General features: G+C 45.4%; 1 protein-coding gene and 1 long non-coding RNA gene across 10 annotated transcripts in view; one reads left to right on the top strand and one right to left on the bottom strand.

Moving 5' to 3' along the window:
• Positions 1-8,245, bottom strand: part of mvb12ba (multivesicular body subunit 12Ba) — a 76,933-nt gene extending 68,688 nt beyond the window's left edge. For 2 of the 9 annotated variants that reach the window (XM_037265887.1, XM_037265892.1), the window contains exons 1-2: positions 7,963-8,236; positions 7,785-7,887 (exon numbers count right to left, since the gene is read on the bottom strand). The gene's annotated coding sequence lies outside the window, so the exon portion shown is untranslated. Of the gene's footprint in view, positions 1-7,784; positions 7,888-7,962 lie in introns of all 9 variants that reach the window. The other 7 variants (XM_037265896.1, XM_037265893.1, XM_037265895.1 and 4 more) reach the window with 7 other exon arrangements.
• LOC119131444 overlaps positions 1-19,613 on the top strand; it is a 546,859-nt gene that overhangs the window by 102,517 nt on the left and 424,729 nt on the right. The gene's annotated exons all lie outside the window — the stretch shown is intronic.

Below are 19,613 nucleotides of genomic sequence, written 5' to 3'. Positions count from 1 at the left end.
TTGTTTACAAGACGTCCATAGCATTAGCTAGGGCAGGGGTCGGCAACCCGCGGCTCTCCCCAAGCGGCTCCCTGGACTTCTTGCAAAAATGCGTGAAAATCGAAAAATATGTTGTTTTTCTTGTTTTGTTTTTTTAAATATGGTTTTTAGATGGTAATCATGACACAAACATGCTTATGCTGTGGAAAATGTATGTAGTTGTAAATATATTATATATACACCGAATTTCAGAATGGCGCAAAATTGTGTCATAGCAAGCGACACAGCACAGGCGAGTTGTAAACAAACAGGTGTGTGAGTGACGGGCCATGGATTCAAAAGGCAAAAAGAGAAAGATTGCTGATGAGAACAGAGGGTTTAAGAAATGGATTCAACTATTTGCTTTCATTGCCAATGCTGAAGGATTGCCTGAATGTGTGATTTGCAATGAGAAGTTGTCAAATATAAGAAGAGCAATTTGGAGCGACATTTTCAGCTAAAGCATGCTAAATTTGCTGCTGATCACCCAGTTGGAACTGAGAGGAAAGGTGCAATTTGAGGAACGAAAAAACAGTTTCAAGAGGTGGATTGCATCTCCAAACTCTACAACTGCTGCAAGTTTTGTTGCAGCCCGGGAGTTAATAAAGCGCGGAAAACCATTCACCAATGGCGAGTACATGAAGGATTCGTTCGTTAAAATAGCAGAGTGCCTATTTTCGGACTTCAAAAACAAAACAGAGATCATTCAGAAAATTAAAGGCATGCCTCTCCGCAAAAACAGTGAAGGAAATGGTCATTTGAATGGCAAACTATCACCGATCAGCAAATCAAGGACATCAATTCAGCTCCAGTTTTCTCGTGTGACGTGATCGATATCGAACAGACAGCTCTGCTATGCAGTAGGGGTGTAAATCGCGGGTTTTGTCACGATACGATATCATATCGATACAAAGAACCACGATACAATATTTGCCGATATCTTAAAGCCTGCTGTGATTCATTCACGATACATCACGATATAGTGCTCTACGATCGATATAGAACAATATCCTGATTTATAACAATTCATACGCAAAATCAACAAGGTACTGCAAACTCTTTATTTAGGAAATTACAAGAGTATTGTAGTATACAAAGTGCTTATTTTAACACTGAACTTGATCAAATTCCTATATTCTTTCTCATATAAGTAAGTAAAGAAAAATGAATATTCTTTCTTTTTTTGTAATACCATTAACTTTAAAGTGCATTACTGAACTATTTAATTACAAAACAAAAATAAGTTCTTTATAATGAATGAAGCCCAAAGTGGAGCGAATTTCCTCGTCTTCTTGGACACTAGCCATAGCACCAGCCCAGGAGCCGCGTAGTTGTCAGCTCCCCTTTCACGTGCCTGCTCTGCTCACAACACAACACGCCGCGCACTGCTCCCGGAAAGAGGAAGCAAGCAACAATGAACTGGATTTCAAAATAAAGTCGCGTCTAATGTCCAAGGTCAGAAACGGCCGATATAGATCGATGTTTACGTTTAGCATCGATGCCAACAAATCGTAGAGCATTATATCGATTAATCGATGTGTATCGATGAATCGTTACACCCCTACTATGCAGGTACGTGAACTCTAATGGGCCGCAAGAAGAAATTGGTTCACATCTGCGAGGCTGTGGTGCAGTGATTAAATGACAGAGATACACACTGGCCACCTGATTTCAGTCGCTACAGACGGGTCACCGAGTATGAGAGGGTCGCAAAAGTTTGTGACTTTACAACAGAACGCATTGGCTCGAAATTTGCTTGCATTCCATTGCATATTGAACCAAGAGGCGCTGTGTGCGCAAACATTCCCACCGGAGTGTATGGAGGTAATAAACCTTGTCATCCATATTGTGGACAAAATTATCGCAAAAGCATTAAACCACCGCCAGTTCTGTGAATTGCTAGATGAAGTTGACAGCAAATATGCCGATCTCCTGCTGCACAACAAAGCTATCCAGGGACGACGTTTTTCGTCGCTTTGTATTTGTAGCCTACTTAATTATTTTAATAGTAGGCATACAGCTCATGTATTGACAGTCTATATTGCCTTATATAGCTCCAACAGAAGCTCATCCAGCTTGCGGTGCCTGCCTCCACCTGTCAGTGGATCACCAGCTTCCTGACCAACAGGAGACAGCGTGTGAGGCTGGGGAGCATCACATCTGACACCCGGACCACCAATACTGGCGCCCCTCAGGGGTGCACCCTCTCCCCACTGCTCTTCTCTCTCTCTACGATTTCTCCTCAGGTGACTCTCCTGTGAAGCTCCTGAAATATGCAGACGACACCACTCTCATCGGACTGATCCAGGAGACAGGAGGTGGAGCGGCTGGTCCACTGGTGCAGCCAAAACCACGTGGAGCTGAACCCTCTCAAGACCATGGAGATGACAGTGGACTTCAGGAGAGACCCTTCACCACTTTCACCCCTCACTATCCGCAGTAATACTATTCTCTCCACAGACACCTTCAAGTTCCTGGGAACCACAATCTCTCGGGACCTGAAATGGACCGGCCACATAGACTCTGTCCGGAAGAAGGCCCAGCCGAGGCTGTACTTCCTGAGACAGCTCAAGAAGTTCAATCTGCCGCAGGAGCTGCTGAAGACCTTCTACACTGCCATCATTCAGTCTGTCCTCTGCTCCTCCATCACTGTCTGGTTTGGATCGGCCTCCAAACAAGACAAGCACAGACTGCAACGGACAACCAGGACTGCAGAAAAGATAATTGGAATCAACCTCCCATCTATCCAAGACTTGTACCTGTCCAGGACCAGGAAACGTGCAAGTAACATCTCTACAGACCCTTCTCACCCAGGTTGCAGTCTGTTAGAACTACTCCCCTCCGGACGGCGTTATAGAGCTCTGTACGCCAAAACCAGCAGACACAGAGACAGCAGGGGGGGGGTCAATATGGCTCTTTGAACATTTTGGGTTGCCGACCCCTGAGCTAGGGTGACCAGCTGTCCTCCTTTTCTCGGACATGTCCTACTTTTGAGCCCTAGAAAAAGATATCCGGGGGAAATTTCGAAATTGTCCGGGATTTTGTGGGACTGCCTCCAACATAATACTAGTACAGTACATTGTCAATAGAATTGCCACTCCGTTCCATTTCACTCAATTCCAGGTTTTTCTGTATCATTCGCAAATAAGTTACGCCCTTCTCCTCAAATCTAGACACTTTGCTACAAAGTAGGGTGGGCTGGCCAGTCTACACTCTCCACCGAGTGTTGAGAAGCAATGCCGAAACGAAAATGCACATTCACGGAGAAGTTGAATAAAAACAATTCCCGTGATTTCACCAGGGTCGTTACCCTTATGAAGCAGAGTGCTTGACATGCAAGAAAGGCATTTACGTGTCTGTGGCAAATAAAGGTGCCAATGCACCCAGCAAGAGGACTAAAGAGGAGCCCTTCTTTTTTTCTTCAAATGCTGCACCGATGGCTGTCCCCCTATAAAACTAAAAAAAGTCATTGTACACATGTGGTTTTGTTAGTGTAAATATGTTTTTGTTATTGTGTATATGTTGTTTTGTGTTATTCGGGCCAATAAATGCAATTGCTATGCAGTGATCGCTCGCTACTTCACGGTTCGTTTAGCGCGGCTTCACTGCATGGCGGATTTTTTCCAGCCCAAAAAAAAGTTGTTAGAATTAGAGTTCTAAAAACATATTTGCAGTCTTGTACTTTGTTATAAAAGAAGTTATCACAAAAGACTTCTGAAAAAATATTTACAGTAATGTACCTTGTTATAAATAGTTATAATAATAAAAGAGTCTTAAAATCATATCTACAGTATGTATTAGGGATGCACCGAAATAAGAATTCTTGGCCGAAACCGAAAACCAAAAATGAGGAAACCAAGGCCGAAAACCGAAAACCGAAACACCGAAAGAAATGATTGTCAGTTATTAGAACCACAGCATTTATGGCTACATGTGTACTAACCTCACTAAAATCAAGGCATTGCAATAAACCAGTTACAAAAGTATGAAAATATTTATTTAGCACTGACATTACAACAATGCACAATATAAATTCAAATTCAAAAATAAAATAAAAATAAAATGTTTAACTTGACCCCACTCATGTGTACATTAAATAATAATTTACAGGCTTATAACTGACTGGCCTGCTGAAAGACTGTAAAACTAAATATGTTCTCTTATAAAAAACATCCGCCACAGACGGAGTGGGCGTGCTCGGTGTCAGTTTCCTTTTCTGTGTCGCCTTCTTCTCATATTCAGAATGGCGATCGGGATGTTTGGATTTCAGGTGATGAATTAAACCCGACGTGGAGAAACTTTTTGCAGATGCACCCCCTCTTGAAATTTCAGCATTGCATGTTTTGCAAATCGCTATCCGTGGATCTTTCTCTGAGATAGTGAAATCAGTCCACACCGCAGACATGCTGGCTCTTATCCCGTTTTCCCGCGTGCTGGTTGCGCTGTTTGCGCTGTTTGCTCACGTCATCACAAGTTTCGGCCGTGTTGTTTCGGTGATTTAGGTCTTTCGGCCAAAAACCGAAAATGCACTTTTGGGTCATTTTCGGCCGAAAATTTCGGTGGCCGAATTTTCGGTGCATCCCTAGTATGTATACTTTAGCTCAGGGGCCGGGAACCTTTTTGACTAAGCGAGCCATGAAAGCAAAACATTTGGAAATTTATTTCAGTGAGAGCCATATAATATATTTTAAAAGTGAATTCAACTAAATGTCAGTATAATAAGCCTCTGAATTTATTCTTTTAAATAATGTTGTTATAACACTCACCATTAATGCGACTTCTGGTGCTGCATGGATTTGCTGATGTCTTTGTAGTCGGGTTGGTACTTGGTGAGGTTAAGCTTCATGCAAGCGTTGAGGCTTTCATCCGTTAAACGTGATCGTAGGTTGGACTTGATGTTTTTAAGATGTGAGAATGACTGCTTCACATGCATACGTAGATCCAAACATGGTCAATACAGCAATACTCACACGCTGCAGTGTGTGGTATGTGACAGGAAGCGCGTTCCAAGTTTTGAGAATCAGCTGGTCTTCGGGTTGGAGTTTTTTCATTTCTGGATAGTTATTTGCAACTTCATCCAGCAGTGTTTTAAACTGGCGATCATTTAAGGCTCGGGCAACAATAAAGTTGATCACACGAATGACCAGCGACATCACTTCGCCAAACTGCCTGTCACACATCTGAGCACAAAGTGCCTCCTGGTGTATAATGCAATGGAAACTTAGGATGGGTCTATTTTCATGTTCGTGGCGCGTGTCGAAGTGCCGCTTTACATTCGACCGTTTCAACTATGTAATTTTGTCATTGCAAATTAGACACACCGCAGAACCCGCTCTCTCCACAAAGGCGAATTCTTCGGTCCATTCGTCCTGAAATGTACGATACTCGTCGTCTTTTTTTCTTTTCGCCATCTTCTTCGTCGAAGGGTTAGCTTTGAGCTAATGACCGAGCAGACGCAGTCTCAGACTGATTCAAAAGGGGGCGTTTACCTGTTTTACCCAGCAACGGCAAACGTAGGCCAGTATCATCCAATTAAAATAATGGACAATTGCTCCTGCAACCCTGAACAGGACATGCGCAGTGAAAAATCGATGGATGGATTAAAACAAGTGAGAATATTTTGTTTTATCTGCGAGCCATATGCAATCATCAAAAGAGCCACATCTGGCTCACGAGCCATAGGTTCCCGACCCCTGCTTTAGCTACATCTACAAAATGCGTATAGCGCTGCTATGGTAACTTCTGACCACTAGAGGTCCCTGTTTCATCAAGGTTAAAAACAGAACATCACATCTTCATATGTTATACACACACACACACACGTATAATATTTATATTTTCAATATTTATACAATATTTTCTGTTATTTATACTATTAATGTATTATTTACATGTTTGAAACAATTATTTAATGTTCTAATACTAACATGCACTTAAATGATTTCATATACATTTATTGACGCACAAAAAATGTACAGATGAGAGGGTGACCCTACTTCGTGGATTTCATTTATCGCGGTGTGGTTTTGGAACGAATTATCCGCGATAAACGAGGGATTACTGTACAGACACCATGTCATTTGTGTCCTAACATGACACAAATGACCGCCCCCACAAAAAAAATGACCCCCGCCCCTCCCAAAAATGACAACGCCCCCTCCAAAAAAAAGGTGTTCTCTTTTTCAGAAACCCATCTGGTCACCCTACATTAGTGTCAGTCTTTCTGCCAATTTTGGAGCTGTGCACCCTATGTTTTCACCTCTTGTGGGTGTATTCTGAGTAGTTGTATCAGATGAATCGCATCGAATTTGAAAGAATTGTATTTTTGGGAAACACTAATACGTTCAATGCATTCGTTAGCTTCTCGCTAGCATTAGCTTACTTCGTAGCTTGACTGCAGTGCTTGTTTATGAGACGTTCATAAATATTGTAAGGGGATTTATTTATGTGTCATGTATGGTTGAATGGACAAGTCTTCTGCCGCTGATATCTTTTAATCAATCAAAAAGTTTGTGGCGCAAAAGTAAACGCTACCTCATTTAAATAAAGCAACAAAAAAATAGTAAACGCTACCTCGGCTAAAAAAAACTACAAACGTCGACCGGAAAGGGAGGTGCACACTTTGCGGCCTGAGGGGTGTGAAGTGTCTCATTTGCATTTAGAGATACTGCACCAAAACGGCTTGCCGCACCTCAGAACGAGTAGAAAAGAGGGACCTGTGACGGTATCAAAACGAGGAATTCAGACAAAAGCATCGCTGTTCCACTCGGAAATCGTCTCGCCCAGGGAGTAATTCAGTGGAGAACCGCAACTGATACTAATTTATGTTTCACACACCCATTTCCTCCTACAAAACACCAACGGAGCAGCGCTCCCAATTTCGTTGTTTACCTGTTGTACAATGATAATAAAGGCATTATATTCTTCTATACTATTCTATTCTACAGTTACAAGCGCAACGATTGAAGCGTCTCTTTCCGATGGCTTGGTTTTGCTCTGCCAATGTGGCAAAAAAACATTTGTGATGATAATTGAGTCTCAAGTCGCTAATCCAGTGGTTCTTAACCTTGTTGGAGGTACAGAACCCCACATGTTTTACATGCGCATTCCCTCTTAAGTGAAAAATAAAATATTTGTTTCCAAATTCAAGACAGATGTTTTTTACTGGTGCACAAAATGAGCCGAGCATGAACATTACCTTGTTCAAAGAACAAAACCAACACAATGCATGAACTCACAACATTACATACCTGCAAAACAGTGTGACTTCTTCTGCTGTTGCCTTTGCGAGACCAGTTCAGATATGCCTCATCACGAATTTACACGATAAATCAGGTGTGTTCAGATCTCCGCAGTGGAGGCTTTGCCGAACCCCTAGGGTTCGATCAAACCCTGGTTATGAACCACTGCTCTAATCTATGTTCATCTAGTGAGTACGGTGAACGGGAAGAGCTCAATCGTGAAACAATCTCTGCTGCTTCGTTGAAAAGAAAACACAAATTGTGTAATGTTTACCTCTGCTCAAAATGTTTTTGATCAATTACATACTGCTTCGGGAGCAGCGAAGGGGCGTTAGTTTAGTAAAAGGTTTATTTACTATGTTTAGTTTCTTAGCCTTGCTTTCAAGTTTTTCGTTTTTAATTAACTGTCCATGGTTATTCTGCTGTGATTGAACACCGTTACGCACTCGGCTGAAAAGGGGGTTTGCTAGCGCCACGACAGGATATAAACACATCCCGTAACAAGGCCCGACTGTCTAAACCTACCGTAAGGTTGAGCTGGTCTCCGTAAGTGCAACGAGGTGGCGCCTAGAATATATGACACGGTATCTCCATCAAATACATTTTACGATGGTTTCACGACCACCATCTGTACAACATAGAACGCTAGTTAAATCTCATTGTTAGCATTAGCATTGATACGCTACAACGTTAGGTCACTCACCAAAGACTGCAAAATTGTATCCAAGTCCAACCAATCTTTGTATTCGCCTAAGCGTTACTACGCATTCCCTTTCAGATCGTCTAGTGCACGAACCGGGGGTGGGGGTATTTAACAACAATTTAGGACGAAGACTTCACAATAATTTGCGGGGGGACTCACGATGATGGGGGTGCGTTATTATAAATCCCATTGCCTCTTGCCAGGACACACCCCGCTGCAAAATGATTGGCTGCTGCATCGAGGCTGGACACGCCCCATCATTCCTTAGTGATAAGATCCATCCATCCATTTTCTATACCGCTTGTTCCCACGGGCGTGCTGGAGCCTATCCCAGCAGTCACCGGGCAGTAGGCGGGTTGCCAGCCAATTGCTGGGCACACAGACGTACAACCATTCGCACTCACACCTAGAGACAATCTGGGGTGCTCAATCGGCCTACCAAGCATGGTTTGGGACCTGCGTGAAGCTGGCCCCCCACCCCACGCAAAATTTAAGTAAAATAGTCTGTTTCGTTTGTGCTTCGTTTGTGCTGGTTTGTGCAGCAAAAATTTTCGTTTGTGCTGCTATGGTTTTTTAGTTATGAACGATTCTTTTATAGGTCATCCAGAGTTCACCCAGCCCCCCATCTGCTCAAAATGAACCCAAAATGGTACCGTTCGTTAGTGCTTCGTTAGTGCTGGTTTGTGCAGCAAAAAATTTCGTTTGTGCTGCTTCCGTTTCTGAGATATTACACATTTATTTTATAGCGATGACGTCACCTAGCCCCCCACTTCGCTCCAAATGGACCCAAAAACTTTAATCTTTAATCTTAATCTTTAAAATGGTACAGTTCGTTTGTGCTTCGTTTGTGCAGGTTTGTGCAGCAAAAATTTTCGTTTGTGCTGCTTCCGTTTCGGAGATATTCCACATTTATTTGATAGCGATGACGTCACCCAGCCCCCCACCTCGCTCCAAATGGACCCAAAATGGTACCGTTCGTTTGTGCTTCATTTGTGCAGGTTTGTGCAGCAAAGATTTTCGTTTGTGCTGCTATGGTTTTTTAGTTATGAACGATTCTTTTATAGGTCATCCAGAGTTCACCCAGCCCCCCATCTGCTCGAAATGGACCCAAAACGGTACCGTTCGTTTGTGCTTCGTTAGTGCTGGTTTGTGCAGCAAAAATTTTCGTTTGTGCTGCTTCCGTTTCGGAGATATTACACATTTATTTTATAGCGATGACGTCACCTAGCCCCCCACTTCGCTCCAAATGGACCCAAAATGGTACCGTTCGTTTGTGCTTCGTTTGTGCAGGTTTGTGCAGCAAAAATTTTCGTTTGTGCTGCTTCCGTTTCGGAGATATTACACATTTATTTTATAGCGATGACGTCAGGTAGCCCCGCCCCCCTGTTCACTTCCAAATTGACCCAAAATAGTGCCGTTCGTTTGTGTTTCGTTTGTGCTGGTTTGTGCTGCAAAAAGTTTCGTTTGTGCTGCTACGGTTTTGCAGATATTACACATTTGATTCATAGCGAAGACGTCACCCAGCCCACGTCACTGTATTTTGTCTGTCGCGAATTTCAAGCTCCTGGACTGGAATGCTCCTGATGCAGGACGAATACAAGGTAAATATGTTCTTAGCCTTTTTTTTCTTTTCTTTTTATCTTACAGAAAACTTTCACTGCGGGGAATGGCTTTTAGTACGAGGATATTTCTGTAATTATGTTTGTATCGTGCTCATTGATTAATTTCCTTGTTTTCAATAAGCCTACGTGATCATTTTTTTCAATTACATCTGACATGCAAAAGGTTCACCGCAATCTAAATACCTGATGAGTCTATGTCTGCTCCAAAACATTAATTAATACAACAATTAATACATGTATGTGAAGTTGATGACAGCCAGAAAAAGAAACTTGAAAACGTGAAAAAATAACTTTCTTTGTCAAAGGGAACATTATCAACATTTTTTTCCAACAATTCAAACAATGCATCACTGCACTGTGTAGAACACAGCATGTGGGAAGATCTTAGTATTTACTGATGCTGCTTTCACTCTACTTCCCAGGTCGTTATAGATCTCCCAGGCATATGCAGTCCTCCTGCAGTATGCCACATAATGCCCGAGAGAATCCTGGGTCAGTCCTGGTTCAAAGCCAATGACTGCTCTCAAAGTAAAGGTCTTCTCTTTTAGCTCCAGACTGGAGGGAAATTCAAGCAAGGCAACTTCCTTGCAACTGCTACCAAGGTCAGTGTCAATCCACACAAACTCTCCCAGATTGTAGCTGTGAGTAACATTACCTGAACACAGAGCCTTGCCTGTATTGTTGTCCTGTGTTTTGAATGAAGACGGACAATGGGAAGGATTTTCAATTGGCCTGAGGCAGAGAGAGTCAGGAAGGCTGAGTCCCTCTTCAGCAGCAGTCTGAAGAGAAGCCATGCCACAGGTCTGCAGGACAGCAACGTTTGGACAAACAAGTGAAACTTGCCTTGTTACTTGTTGGCTTAAACTGCAGTACTGTGAGGAGCATTGTTTTATCAAATAAACACTTGGGATATTCCTCATTGCGCTCTCAATTACAGTGGAGATGTGGCATTGTGCATCAATTTGGAGAGCACCTGAGGTCAGGAGGACAGGTTTGAATATTTCCCCCAGCAGTTCTGCCCTCTGTGAGTATACCTGTGGGTTCACACTCTGTGTTGTGATGGTTTTCACCAGGTGGAGGAATTGGTTCCCACGTTCATAGTTCAGAACAGTCTTTTCAAATGAAAAACTTTCACAGAAAGAACAGCATAAGCATTGCAAGACAGAATCAAATGCACAAGTATTGAGCACAAACACTTTTGATGTGCGAAGTTTAACAGGCTGTTGATGGTTCCCGTTTTTCAACAATGGTACCTTGACTTTTTTCCAGCCCACTTGTGTGTCAATATGCAGCCATTCAGGACAAGGAGAGAGATATGAAGTTATCTTTCTTTTTTTCGGTGGGACCGCTAAACCTCTCCAGTTTTCAACTGCACTGTCAGTAGATGCATCTGGCTCCGCTCCAGGATGAGTTTTTTCTCCCCTTTTGTTTACTACTTCAGTTTGAGAAGTACTGCAGACATTGTCAGGCTCTCTGACGGTCGTGGCATCACACACATCACTTTTTTGTTTTGCAGAGCAAATCCGCATGTTTCCCTCAATGAAGGAAAGATGACGAGCAACAAACCGGTCCACACGAATGGGTAGGCTTTCATGCTTGAAAAGGCCTTCTTTTATGTTTTTGAACTCTGCTTCAACAGCTGCGGAACTTGCAGTGATGCTGGCGCTTTTGAAGAGAGGGACCATTATTGCTGTCCAGAGTGGCAAGTAACTTCCATGTCTTGTTATTTGGGGAATAATCTCAGGGAGGAAGTGGATGTTGTCTCTATCCCCATCAGCCATGGCAAGTGACCTGCTCTCCTCACATATTTCTGTCACCCACTCTCGGACATTAGTCTGGATGTGCTGATTTAATGAATCACCTGGTTCTTGTCCCTCAACTTCCTCATCTGAAATGGGGACAAATTCCTCTGCGATTTGCACTCTCAAGTATTTCTTGCACTTTTCTGATGGGATAGGGGCTCCAGAATTGTCATTACCCTCTGTCTCACTCAGTGCCACAATGGTAATAGCACAAAGAAGTTCTTTTGCATGTTGCAAACATTGTGACTTAAGAAGCTGAGCTATTGACCTAACAAAGAAATCCTTAACACGAGGTCTTTTGTTTTTCAGGCAGTCCCATCGGCAGATCATCTTAATGCAGTGTGCTACATCTACCCTGACAAAACATGGGGGTAGATGTCCAGGTTGATTCCCACGTGAAATGTTAAAGCACTCATTGATGTAGCTCTTCAGATCAGGATGAGGGGTAAAAGCTTTGACTAGAGCTCCAAGAATCGCCAGAGAAAAGTCACTCACTGCTTCTTTAGGAACAGATGCACCTGCATGGATCCATTCCTTCAGCCACTGTGTGATATCATTAACATCATGCTTCTCTGACAGCATCTGCACGACTGGGACACTGGAGCTGGTATGCCCTGTCATAACACCCTGATACAGGAAGATATGGCCAGACATGCCATTCGGCCTCATCAGTTTTTTAACTATTGAGCCAGTTGCATCAACACATAATATTGGGTGGGATTTCTTTAAGCTCTTGTACACATGCATTTGTGTTTGACTCCAATAGTGACAGAAAAACTTGTCAAGTCCAATGTCTTTGAGGCTGTCACTGTGAGGTGCACTGTATTTCAACATCTGCAATGATAAAATTGGATTTTTGTCACCTAATGCCAAATCATTTTTCTCTTGCTTTGCCTTGCGCAGGGTGGCCAAATTTGGCAGGTGGCTTGGCTCAGGGTCTCCAAAGTCCATCGATTTATTTGCCTGTGATGCTCGCCATACATGTGGTTCCATCCTGCCCTCACAAAGTTCCTTGGCTACCTGCACACGCAACTGTCCAGATAGAAACCGCTTTGAGCTACCAGTGTGTAGGGAGTCATCACTGTTCTTAATGAAACAGTTGAATATTATTGGACTGTTAATTTCTGGCTCTCCGCTACAATTAATGTTGAGAAGGCCATGACACTCCTTGCAGTATCCTCTGATTTCGATATAATTATTTGAGACCAATGGATAGACCTTGGCTCTTTTAAAAACAAATGTGCAAGGAATTTTGACTGTTTTCCAGATTTGCTCATTTATGATGTGGGTCCAGGTGCCAGGCTTCAAAATTGTATATTCTCTTTTTCGGGTTCGACAGTTCTTATCTTTGTATTCAGCCTTTTCCGGAATAAATTCCATCCACTTGTCAAAAGGAATATGAAGCTGAAAGGACCGTTCAGGTCCTGATTCCGAGCTTGCTTCACTGCTAGTTTCAGGATCAGTTTCATCATGACTGAATCCCAGAGCTGACCAGATATTGCGTCTGTTTGTTTTTACAAAGGTGTACAGAGCCTTTGCAGACATCTTCTTTTCCAACTGGTCACTCAGATCTGTCCACACAGTAGCGCTTGGAGTGGCTACGTTACCATTTTCAAGTATGGCCTCTTTTGATGAGCAGAGAACTGCAACAATTAAATCATTGTCTACTGCTGGTTGTTTGGGCATCTAGTTGAAGGACAAATATAAATATAATCAGGATTCATTGCTTGAATAATTACAATTACACATGCGTGATCATTATAATTGCGATGCATGGACGGAAAAATGATGCAAAGGGAAAAATATTTTGACATCAAAATGTATCAAGCATGCTTTCTTTAGAAATTTAGTTTTCTTGGTCAGTGCAAATTACACACGTATAATAAGACAATGTTAGCCAACTAGCTATTCAGACTACCTAGGGTGTTTTTAATTCTATATTGTAGGAACTCCGTTTTTTACACATTTTACTTACATTGGTCGATGGTCACTTCCCAGAAAAAGACGCTTTCTGTCACTCACTGTTATTAAATCTTCGGAGATAGTTGTGTATTTGTCGCTTGAAAAAGTTGCACGTCTTTGTTTTTCGCCACCCTGTTGCGATATGTCTTACCGGCCTGCAGAGGTCACTTGGCATGGTAATTAGTTGGATAATACATGTGTAAGAATTAAGGAGTTATCATGATGTCAAGTGAAAAAGAATAAAATACATGACAGGGGGTTAATGAAGATGCATGATTTTAATAATGAAAAATTGCAATGGCACAAACAAATGGTTAATTAACGATCCATGGAGCAAGGATTTGACATCTCTAGAAAATAAATTAGTATTAAATAAATGACAAATTGAATGATTCACTGAACGCCAACAAATTTTTTTGCGGCACAATCGGTACCATTTTTGCAGCACAAACCAGCACAAACGAAACACAAACGAACGGCACTATTTTGGGTCAATTTGGAAGTAAACAGGGGGGCGGGGCTACCTGACGTCATCGCTATAAAATAAATGTGTAATATCTCCGAAACGGAAGCAGCACAAACGAAACTTTTTGCTGCACAAACCTGCACAAACGAAGCACAAACGAACGGTACCATTTTGGGTCCATTTGGAGCGAAGTGGGGGGCTGGGTGACGTCATCGCTATAAAATAAATATGTACTATCTCCGAAACGGAAGCAGCACAAACGAAACTTTTTGCTGCACAAACCAGCACTAACGAAGCACAAACGAACGGTACCGTTTTGGGTCCATTTTGAGCAGATGGGGGGCTGGGTGAACTCTGGATGACCTATAAAAGAATCGTTCATAACTAAAAAACCATAGCAGCACAAACGCAAATTCTTGCTGCACAAACCTGCACAAACGAAGCACAAACAAACGGTACCATTTTGGGTCCATTTGGAGCGAGGTGGGGGGCTGGGTGACGTCATCGCTATAAAATAAATGTGTAATATCTCCGAAACGGAAGCAGCACAAACGAAAATTTTTGCTGCACAAACGAAGCACAAACGAACGGTACCATTTTGGGTCCATTTGGAGCGAAGTGGGGGGCTAGGTGACGTCATCGCTATAAAATAAATGTGTAATATCTCCGAAACGGAAGCAGCACAAACGAAAATTTTTGCTGCACAAACCAGCACTAACGAAGCACAAACGAACGGTACCGTTTTGGGTCAATTTTGAGCAGATGGGGGGCTGGGTGAACTCTGGATGACCTATAAAAGAATCGTTCATAACTAAAAAACCATAGCAGCACAAACGAAAATTTTTGCTGCACAAACCAGCACAAACGAAGCACAAACGAAACAGACAATTTTGCTTAAATTTTGCGTGGGGTGGGGAGCCAGCTTCACGCAGGTATCAGACATACCTACTGTGGATGTACGAAGTTGATGTTATACTTCAAACGTTGTTGCCTTGGACAAGATTTGTCCGTAAGTCTTGTGAACTTGTGTTTTTTTCTGTCTTTACTTTTGTAAACGATTGTATGTTAATTTTATTTACATATCGAAGTTACGTTAGCCAACATGCTACAAGCTAACGGTTGTTTAACGCGGTGTTTCTTTATTTTGTATTTTCAGTTTTACGATGGTCTTAAGAGGGCAATGGTTTGAGGCCATTCCTCAATAAATCAGCATTAAAGACAACGAAGTCTGATTATTTGGGGCATCATTCCCTCGCTGTCTAGCTGGTGAAAAAGTAGACGCTTCAGAGTGAGGACAGCACAGATTGATACCAAGTAAATAGTCGCGCCAGTATTGGTGATACTGATCATTTTAGGTTGAAAAATATGCAAATTTAAATTGCTTGTTCTATTGCATTGCACATATTGTGCAAATTAAGCATTCTTGTTGGGTTCTTAACCGTGCCAAGCTACCATAAAAAAACATACCTGGATCGTTGTTTTACATTGCAATGTACAAAGTACAGGGCTCCTTGGTTTACGACGGCCTAGAGTTATGTTGTTTCGTGTTTACGACACTAGTTGGTGTGCGCGGCGGAAGAATACAGCGCGAGAGAGGCTGTGGACCGGGGAAGACGGCATTACCCACTCACATGGCATACGCCATTTTGGACTGTTGCGTCGTCTCTTTCTTACAACACCTGTCAACCAGGAATAAAGGTAAGAAATTGTTTTCTTATTTTTGATTACTGTACTGTTGCATTTTATTACTGTTCAAACCTACACCAAAATTTGGTTTACGTCGCCGCGTAGGAACAGATCGCCGTCGTAAACCGAGGACCCCCTGTAGTAGTAATCTGCATATTCTTAGTCTCTACCTCTCAAATTCGTTCAGTCCAGACACACTTCCCTATCTTGTTAAATAAGCAAATCAGTACAACCTTTTTTACCGTTGTTAGGCTTCCTAATGCCTAACAGAAAGAACACAAGAGAAATAATTGTACACTCTGCTTGCAAGTAGTTTACTTGGAGTTACCTTTGAGCTATTTTCATTAAGACAGAATATTTTACGACGTGCCAGAATAAAAAAATCCATAACTGTACACAGTAATTATTTGAAAATAACTGAAATCATATAGCCCACGACCCCCGTGGGGACAAGCGGTATAGAAAATGGATGGATGGATGGATGGATGGATGGATGGATGGATGGATGGATGGATGGATGGATGGATGGATGGATGGATGGATGGACGGACGGACGGATGGAATCACAGAAATAAGTGTGAAGGATCTATACTAGCCGATGGGCGGATGAACGGATGGATGGACGGACGGACGAAATTTCCCAAATGTTCTCGCTGTCTCCCCGATGTATGTGTTGTTGAAAGATAGGCAAGGTATTTCGTATATTACATCTCATTTGTGTTTTGGATTTATCTTGTCCATCCATCCATCCATCCATCCATCTTCTTCCGCTTATCCGGGGTCGGGTCGCGGGGGCAGCAGCTTCAGGAGGGACTCCCAGACTTCCCTCTCCCCAGCCACTTCATCTAGCTCATCCCGGGGGATCCCAAGGCGTTCCCAGGCCAGCTAAGAGACATGGTCTCTCCAGCGCGTCCTGGGTCGTCCCCGGGGTCTCCTACCGGTGGGACATGCCCGGAAAACCTCCCCAGGGAGGCGTCCAGGAGGCATCCTGATGAGATGCCCGAGCCACCTCATCTGGCTCCTCTCAACGTGGAGGAGCAGCGGCTCTACTCAGAGTCCCTCCCGGATGACCGAGCTTCTCACCTTATCTCTCAGGGAGAGCCCGGACACCCTGCAGAGGAAACTCATTTCGGCCGCTTGTATCCGGGATCTCGTTCTTTCGGTCACGACCCATAGCTCGTGACCATAGGTGAGGGTAGGAGCGTAAATCGACCGGTAAATTGAGAGCTTTGCCTTTTGGCTCAGCTCTCTCTTTACCACGACGGACCGGTACAGAGTCCGCATTATTGCCGACGCTGCACCGATCCGCCTGTCGATCTCGCGCTCCATCCTCCCCTCACTCGTGAACAAGACCCCAAGATACTTAAACTCCTCCACTTGGGGCAGGATCTCATCCCCGATCCGGAGAGGGCATTCCACCCTTTTCCGATCGAGGACCATGGACTCGGATTTGGAGGTGCTGACCCTCATCCCGACCGCTTCACACTCGGCTGCGAACCGCTCCAGTGAGAGCTGGAGATCACGGCCTGAAGAAGCCAACAGCACCACGTCGTCTGCAAAAAGCAGAGACGCGATGCTGAGGTCCCCAAACCGGACACCCTCAACGCCTCGGCTGCGCCTAGAAATTCTGTCCGTAAAAACTATGAACAGAATCGGTCACAAAGGGCAGCCTTGGCGGAGTCCAACCCTCACTGGGAACGAATCCGACTTACTGCCGGAAATGCGGACCAAACTCTGGCATCGGTGATACAGGGACCGAACCGCCCTTATCAGTTGGCTCGGTACCCCGTACTCCCGAAGCACCCCCCACAGAACCTCCCGAGGGACACGGTCGAACGCCTTCTCCAAGTCCACAAAACACATGTGGACTGGTTGGGCGAACTCCCATGCACCCTCGAGGATCCTGCTGAGGGTGAAGAGCTGGTCCACTGTTCCACGGCCAGGACGAAAGCCACACTGTTCCTCCTGAATCCGAGGTTCGACCTCCCGACGGACCCTCCTCTCCAGCACCCCTGAATAGACCTTACCAGGGAGGCTGAGGAGTGTAATTCCCCTGTAATTGGAACACACCCTCCGGTCCCCCTTCTTAAAGAGGGGAACCACCACCCCAGTCTGCCAATCCAGAGGCACTGTCCCCGATGTCCACGCGATGTTGTAGAGACGTGTCAGCCATGACAGCCCCACAACATCCAGAGCCCTTAAGAAATCCGGGCGGATCTCATCCACCCCCGGGGCCTTGCCACCGAGGAGTTTTTTAACTACCCCAGTGACTTCGACCCCAGAGATTGGAGAGTCCGCCTCAGAGTCCCCAGGCCCTGCTTCCACAATGGAAGGCGTGTCGGTGGAATTGAGGAGGTCTTCGAAGTATTCTCCCCACCGACACACGACGTCCCGAGTCGAGGTCAGCAGCACGCCATCTCCACTGTAAACAGTGTTGACGTTGCACTGCTTCCCCCTCCTGAGACGCCGGATGGTGGACCAGAATTTCCTCGAAGCCGTCCGGAAGTCATTCTCCATGGCCTCGCCAAACTCCTCCCACGCCCGGGTTTTTGCCTCAGCAACCGCCGAAGCCGCGTTCCGCTTGGCCATCCGGTACCTGTCAGCTGCCTCCGGAGTCCCGCAGGCCAAAACGGCCCGATAGGACTCCTTCTTCAGCTTGACGGCATCCCTTACCGCCGGTGTCCACCAGCGGGTTCGGGGATTGCCGCCACGACAGGCACCAATGACCTTACGGCCACAGCTCCGGTCGGCCGCCTCAACAATGGAGGCGCGGAACGAGGTCCACTCGGACTCAATGTCCCCCGCCTCCCCCGGGACGTGGGAAAAGCTCTGCCGGAGGTGGGAGTTGAAGCTCTTCCTGACAGGGGATTCCGCCAGACGTTCCCAGCAGACCCTCACAGAGCGTTTGGGTCTGCCAGGTCGGACCGGCATCTTCCCCCACCATCGGAGCCAACCCACCACCAGGTGGTGATCAGTTGACAGCTCCGCCCCTCTCTTCGCCAGAGTGTCCCAAAACATGCGGCCGCAAATCCGATGACACGACTACAAAGTCGATCATCGAACTGCGGCCTAGGGTGTCCTGGTGCCAAGTGCACACATGGACACCCTTATGTTTGAACATGGTGTTCATTATAGAAAATCCGTGTCGAGCACAGAAGTCCAATAATAGAACACCACTCGGGTTCAGATCGGGGGGGCCGTTCCTCCCAATCACGCCCTTCCAGGTCTCACTGTCATTGCCCACGTGAGCATTGAAGTCACCCAGTAGAACGATGGAGTCCCCAGAAGGAGCGCTCTCCAGCACTTCCTCCAGGGACTCCAAGAAGGGTGGGTACTCTGAGCTGCCGTTTGGTGCATAGACACAAACAACAGTCAGGACCCGTCCCCCCACCCGAAGGCGGAGGGAGGCTACCCTCTCGTTCACCGGGGTGAACCCCAATGTGCAGGCGCCCAGCCGGGGGGGCAATAAGTATACCCACACCTGCTCGACGCCTCTCACCGTGGGCAACTCCAGAGTGGAAGAGAGTCCAGCCCCTCTCGAGAGGGCTTGTACCGGAACCCAAACTGTGCGTGGAGGCAAGTCCGACTATATCTAGTCGGAACTTTTCTGCCTCGCACACCAGCTCGGGCTCCTTTCCAGCCAGAGAGGTGACATTCCATGTCCCAAGAGCCAGCTTCTGCAGCCGGGGATCAGACCGCCAAGGTCCCTGCCTTTGGCCGCCGCCCAGCTTGCACTGCACCCGACCCCTTTGGCCCCTCCCACAGGTGGTGAGCCCATGGGAAGGGGGACCCACGTTTCCTTTTCGGGCTGTGCCCGGCCGGGCCCCATGGGCGAAGGCCCGGCCACCAGATGCTCGCCTTCGAGCCCCGCCTCCAGGCCTGGCTCCAGAGGGGGGCCCCGGTGACCCGCGTCCGGGCGAGGGAAAACGAGATCCATTTATTTTTTTCATCATAAGGGGCTAATGTGAGCCGTGCTTTGTCTGGCCCCTCACCTAGGACCCGTTTGCCATGGGTGACCCTGCCAGGGGCATGAAGCCCCAGACAACATGGCTCCTAGGATCATAGGGGCACGCAAACCCCTCCACCACGATAAGGTGACGACTCACGGAGGGG

This window comes from Syngnathus acus, chromosome 12 (assembly GCF_901709675.1).
Source record: "Syngnathus acus chromosome 12, fSynAcu1.2, whole genome shotgun sequence".
In the NCBI taxonomy this organism is placed as follows: Eukaryota; Metazoa; Chordata; class Actinopteri; order Syngnathiformes; family Syngnathidae; genus Syngnathus; species Syngnathus acus.
This window is presented reverse-complemented; position numbering and strand designations above follow the sequence as displayed.